This window comes from Vicugna pacos, chromosome 2 (genome assembly GCF_048564905.1).
Source record: "Vicugna pacos chromosome 2, VicPac4, whole genome shotgun sequence".
NCBI classification, from domain to species: domain Eukaryota; kingdom Metazoa; phylum Chordata; class Mammalia; order Artiodactyla; family Camelidae; genus Vicugna; species Vicugna pacos.
In genome coordinates, this window is record NC_132988.1 from 43251701 (window position 1) to 43257788 (window position 6088).

At 36.9% G+C, this 6088-nt stretch overlaps 1 long non-coding RNA gene across 1 annotated transcript; it reads left to right on the top strand.

The window, feature by feature from the left end:
- The first annotated feature begins 539 nt into the window (after positions 1-539).
- LOC140700110 (uncharacterized) lies at positions 540-5645 on the top strand. The gene is made up of 2 exons (XR_012078333.1): positions 540-641; positions 5498-5645. It is a non-coding gene; the product is annotated as an uncharacterized lncRNA (long non-coding RNA).
- The last annotated feature ends 443 nt before the right edge of the window (positions 5646-6088 follow it).

Genomic DNA, 6088 nt, shown 5'->3' on the forward strand with positions numbered 1-6088 from the left:
TATTACAGTCATGGAAGAGGTCCAGGGAGATTTAAAAATAATGGGCATTGATCCTTCTACCCCTGCCATGCTTCTCCCTGCAGAATCACTGCTCTTTGTACTCAGCTAAGTTGACAGCCTTCTGCATTTCCCATCCAAAGCCCCAAGCATAGGAGCTGCAGCCCCGAGGAACTTATAACTGAAGAGATTTCCATAGAATAATATTTGGGATATCAGACCCTCAACTCAATTCTGAGCCTATCTTAACTACCCTTTTTTCCCTTTACCCCATCCCCAGAATATGGAGACCTGGAGTTTTCTAAGAGGGAACAGGGAAGAATTAGAACGTCACTGTGCCAAGGCAATCGCCTTAGTGGTAAAAACCCCCCTTCATCATGCTCATCGAAGCAGGAGTCTCTGGCCCTAATCTTGCTGTGATGTGGGTGGAAGGTCCGAGGACCGCCCTGCTCTAACAGGAAGTAGATTCTAACGCCCCTGCAAGCCGGAAGTAGTTGGGGGCCTCTCTTCCGGGTCCGGCATTGTCTAATGGGTTCCTGTTACAGTGCGTGCCCACGTGGGTCTTCATCATTCTCCAATGTCCCCAGAGCCCTGAAACTGGGAAGATTTATGAATGGCCAGCGCTTTCTGCCAATAAGTCACAGGTACAAGCTGGCCTTAACAAAAGGGGTGGCTCCAATGCTTCTTTTTTCTTTCTCTCTTTTTTTTTTTTTTTCCTTTCATTTCCCCCCCCCCCCCCCCCCCCCGTCCAGCTCTGCCTTTCTGGTTGGCCGTCAGCATGATCTCGTTAAGGCTGAGTGACCCCAGCCTGACTGCGGCAGCTCCTGAAGTTGGTGCGCTGCTACTGTTTCCTCTCCCAAGACATCTGCTTCAGCACTGCTTCAGATAATACTTCATTATGTCCTGGAAATGTTTCTTACCACTTTGTGTGCCATTGTGTGTCGTTCCCTTTGAAGTTAATGTGAGTCTTATGTGATGAAATGATATATACATCAGAGGCTACTAAAAATTATGGTCCACTGAATAAAAAAAAAATAGAAATATCCCCTTCTCATTTTTTAAATTCAAAATAGCAGAACTCCAGTCTCCCTTTAGTGCAGGCAGTTTGCTTGAAGGTTGAAGGGAGAAAGAGGAGAATATTTTCACTTAGTGCTGCAGATCAGAGCTTGAAGCGAGGTGAAGGAATGCTCACGCAGCTGGGTGAGTGATGGGCTTATTCAGTGTTTATGACTCTTCAAAATCGTTAACACAACTCTGGAAATGCCCGTGTAACAAATACTTAAGCTATTAGAAGAAAATCTGTTTCACATTCTGCAGTATAACTGAGTGTGTATCCACTAAGACTCTTATCAGTCATTAAACTACCAAGTTGAATAGAGGTTGTGTGTATGGTCCTTAGGTCTATAAATAATTGGTGATGTGCAAATATTTAGACTTAATCATCATTAATGTTTAGAGTGTATTTACTGCTTACAATGTGGTGGGCTAAACATATGGCACAGATTTCATCATGAAATTCATACAAAATCACCCTGTGAGTTAATGATGTCACATTTTCTGCATTTTGCAGACAGAGAAACTGAGGAATTGACAAAATAAGTAACTTACTTGTTCAAAGGTCACAAAATCAGCTGAGGAATCAGCATCCAACCCAGGCAGGTGGCAGGTAGAGCACATTCTATTAACCATATACCATGGAAATCACATTTATGGAAGTAAGAAGGTGGAAGACCCACTCTTGGGTCAGGTGGAATTTCAGACTAGCAGTGCGATGGTGACTGTTTTTTCTGGCAGTCTCCACTTGCTTCTATTCAGTTCCTGATTCTGTCAGGGTCTTTTGAGTCACTGATCCATCTTGTCCACCTTCACAAAGTTAATTATTCATTAGAAACAGAGGAGGAAAAGAGAAAAAAATCTATACTAGCCCTGTCTCTGTGCTAGGGCAACTTTCCACAGATTTATAGCACACAGCACTTGAACTCTGAGTTTACGTGAAAGAAACTTCTACATGCCAGAGGATATTTGCCACTGAGGAGCTACAAATCTAGGGGTCCTAGAATACTTTTGTCTACAAAATTGAGAACAGTCATTAACTAGTTATATTTCGTCATTTGACCTTTATCTTGTGCATTTAAACACTTGAATGCCAACTTTAAGACTAATACATTGATTGTAGTTCTTTCTAAATTTTCAAAATTCACTGTAAAAGCAAGTATTATTATTTAATCAGAAAAAAATATTTTAAAACATTTGATGGAATTTTTAACTTTTTTCATGATTTTAGCAAAATAATATCTTTTATGAACTCTTATCAGACTAATATTTTAGTAATGACATGTAGAATATTATCTCAATAGGATTTTTTTCTAACTATATTACCTATGCTCCTCCATATTTTTGTCTTTTCACTACAGGATAGGAGCCCAGCAGACTCGATATTTTCTATTTCTGGAGCAAATATATATATATAAGAAATAACTTGCAAGTCATTTTTATCCTCAAAGTGGTTCTGCTCTAGCTATGATAATATATATAGAGCAATAATTCTCCATTAGAAGATGACAACTACTTGAAAGGTCTCTTGTTAGCTAAGTGTTTCTTTTATTGAATTATTGGTCCTATTTTCCCAGTAGTGAGAAAAGGGAGAAAGGAAGGGGGGAAATGAAGGTAGAATTCAACTTGAGGCTGACCAAGGAGACAATAAAGACATCAGGAAAATGTCAAGACAGCTTTTAGATTGCAAATTCCAAGCTAGTATCCCCATAAAGTATTAAACCTCAGTCATAAACCACTCATGATCTCTTCCATCATTTGTAACTTTGAGAAAGCGTAAACAAAGACAGTAAAGATGATACATGTCAAAGATGACATTGAGTCAATTACCATATGCAGTTGATGTTCAGAATGGATATGAACTGAGACCTTAACAAATCCCCAAACTCATGATTACCAACATGTCTTATTTTCCCCATCAAATGCTCTAGAGGATACATTTTATTGAGAAATTCATGTTACCTCTTTGACTCAACTTGGACTTTTCACACCAAAAACATGAGAAAACCCAGTATCAAAGAAGCTAGAAAATAAAGAAAATTATAAAGAGAATTTGCTCGAGGGAGGTGATCAGGACCTGAGTGTTCTCTATACCCTCCCCTCCCCTCCTCTGCAGTCCCTGACCTGTCCAGTCTACCCCGCACTTAAAAATTCTCTATCTGTATTAGCTTAAAGAGATTGCTGAGTTATGTAAGAGTTAATTACCATGTGATGACCTATGTGCTGATTTTGAGGGCATGTAGAACAAATACATAACCCGGACCTGGTGGATTCAGGAAAGAAAGTATCTCTTGAACTGAAGATTAAAAAACATGGAAGAAAGAATCAGCCAGGGGAAAAAAAATAAAGATTACTTCTAGAGAGAAGGAAGAGAACAAGAAATAAAAGTCATTAACTAGTTACATTTCTAATGCAGTGAGCATTAGAGTAATTTGTTGTTCATTTTGGCTTGAGCACCATTGCATATGGGGAATGGGAAATTAATCTGGAAAGTGTATAATGAAGAGTAGAGGGGCATCAGTTATGTGGATAAACTGAGAATAATGAGAACCTGAGCGAGGTAGGAACTAACAAGATAGCTGAAGATGGAAAATGAGGGAGTCTGGGTGAAGGACCACACACCTGAGAGATGTTCAAGAAATACTACTAATTACCATAGCCAAGACATGGTAACAATGCAAGAGCCATGAACAGACGATTGGCTTAAGAAGGTGTGGTTGATAGACAATGAAATATTTCTCAGCCATAAAAAAGAATGAAACGTTGCCATTTGCAGCAACATGGATGGACCTAGAGAATATTATATCAAGTGAAGTAAGTCAGAAAAAGATAAATATTATATGATATTACTTATATATGGAATCTGAAAAATAATACAAATGCTATACAGTAAATGCTTGTTGCTTATCTATTTTATATAGTAGTTTGTATCAGTTAATCCCATGCTCCTTATTTATCCCTCCCCTCCCTTCCCCCTTTGGTAACCATAAGTTTGTTTTCTATGTCTGTGAGTCTGTTTCTGTTTTATATGTAGATTCATTTGTAGTGGTTGACAAAACCCACTCCACAGGCTTTCTGATTACCATTGCCCTCACAACTTTCAAAAGCTATATACTAACATTAGGCAATCTCTGTGCTATTATTTCTATTATTTTTTCTAGTTAATTCTTGTTTTTGTTTTTGTTTTGAATTTCCTTCATTCTCCTGACATATGTTCCTTTGTTCTAGTGATTTGTAAGTTAAAAGCTTATTTTTCTTCTACTAATATTTTCCAACAGGTTAACTTTTTTCTTTAATATAAATGTCAAGAAGAAAATAGCATCTCTTAAACCTCTGAAAGGATTAAAGATTTAGCATACTTCACCTTTCCACACTACCCTTCTCTCACATATTTTCCAATAGCATCCATATAATTTAAAATTTATCACTTGCTTATCATAACTAAATTGTAATTTTGACCTTATATAGTTTTCTTTCAAAACTTATTTCTTCTTAAAATATTTATAACCTCACTAGCAACAGTTTTCCTGAAATTGTTTTTGCTGACTTCATTGCTGCTTGTATAGTCTTGTAACACCCATCATCCATATTGGACTTCTTAATTTTTAATTTATATCTCTCTCTCTATATTATTTTTTCAAGGGTATATTTGTGATTTGTAATATCAAGAATGTTTCTATTTTGTTTGCACATGAACAGTAAAAATAAGGTTTCTACACTTTGAATCTGTAGACAAGCCTGACTTTAAATTAGGAAAATTCATGATTTATTTAAATAGTGCTTATGTTCTCTCTACTTTTTAATTCTTTTTCTTTTTTCTTTTTCTTTTTGTTGTTGTTGTTGGAATACTCATTATTAGGGTTTTTCTGTTCTTTTTTTCTTTTTAAAAATGTTTTTGTTCTTTTCACAAAATTATTTTATTATCTTTTGGGGATTCCTAGTATGTATGCATTTGTACTTCCTGAATCTCTTTTTCCTCTCTCTCTCTCTTTATCTCACTCATTTTTTTTCCGTCTAGTGGGAGAATTTATTTCTATCTTGTTAATTCTATTTTTACAAGTTTTCAGTGTCCTCATGACAGCCTCCAGTATGGTTTTTAATTTTACAAATGTGCATTTTGATCACTGTAACATCTTTAGCAATTGCATGTTATTCTTTCATCAGATATCAGATTTAGTTTCATAAATGTGATGTTGCCTTAAATACTTTGGTGTACAATTTCTAACTCCTGTATCTTTTGATAGGTCAAGTACTTTTTCTGTGTCATTGTGAAAGTGTTCTGCCTGTTTATTTCTGTTCCTCCAGAGGAGGAAGCCCCGGGATACAGTTTCTGATATTGTTTGCTGCCCCCTTGAGAGAAAGCTGGACAGGTTTCTGCTAGAAGCAGTAGTCCACTTTGAGAGGAAACCCATGTCAAAGTTTTCTGTTCCTCTGACTTCTCCTTCAGGTGGAAACCCCACTAATGTACCAGCCTGCAGATGTCTTCTACAGATAGAGACTTCACCACTGGGCTGACCTCATGGCTGTTACCTCTGCTTGTTCTCTAATCTGACCTCATCACTGTGAGTTAGAAGATAAATTAACCTTTGCCAATATGTCATCCATGAATGCCCGTGAATGCTGCGCTTCTACAGAAATGAGGATTTTCAGATTATTCTCAATGCCCTTTTCAGCATCTCTGTACCTATCCTACATCGAACTGACATCCCTCAGAATTTTTAGCATGTCAAACTTTCATTCATTCAAAAATCATTATTTTGAGAATTGAAGATACAGTCATGATTGAAGCAGATAAATCTTGAACTCTGAAAATCATATATCCTACTGGGGAGGAGTCAGATAATAAACAAATAAATATGTAAATGTATATTATGACAGATAGAGATGTTAGATGACAGGCAAGGTCAAGAAAGGAGGAAGAGGCAAGTGAAACACTCTCTCTGAATGTCGTGCTGATTTACTCCCCACTTCCAACAAAACATCTTTTTGTTTATTTAATTTCTAATTTCTTTGGGAATCTAATGGTAGAGAGGCAGGA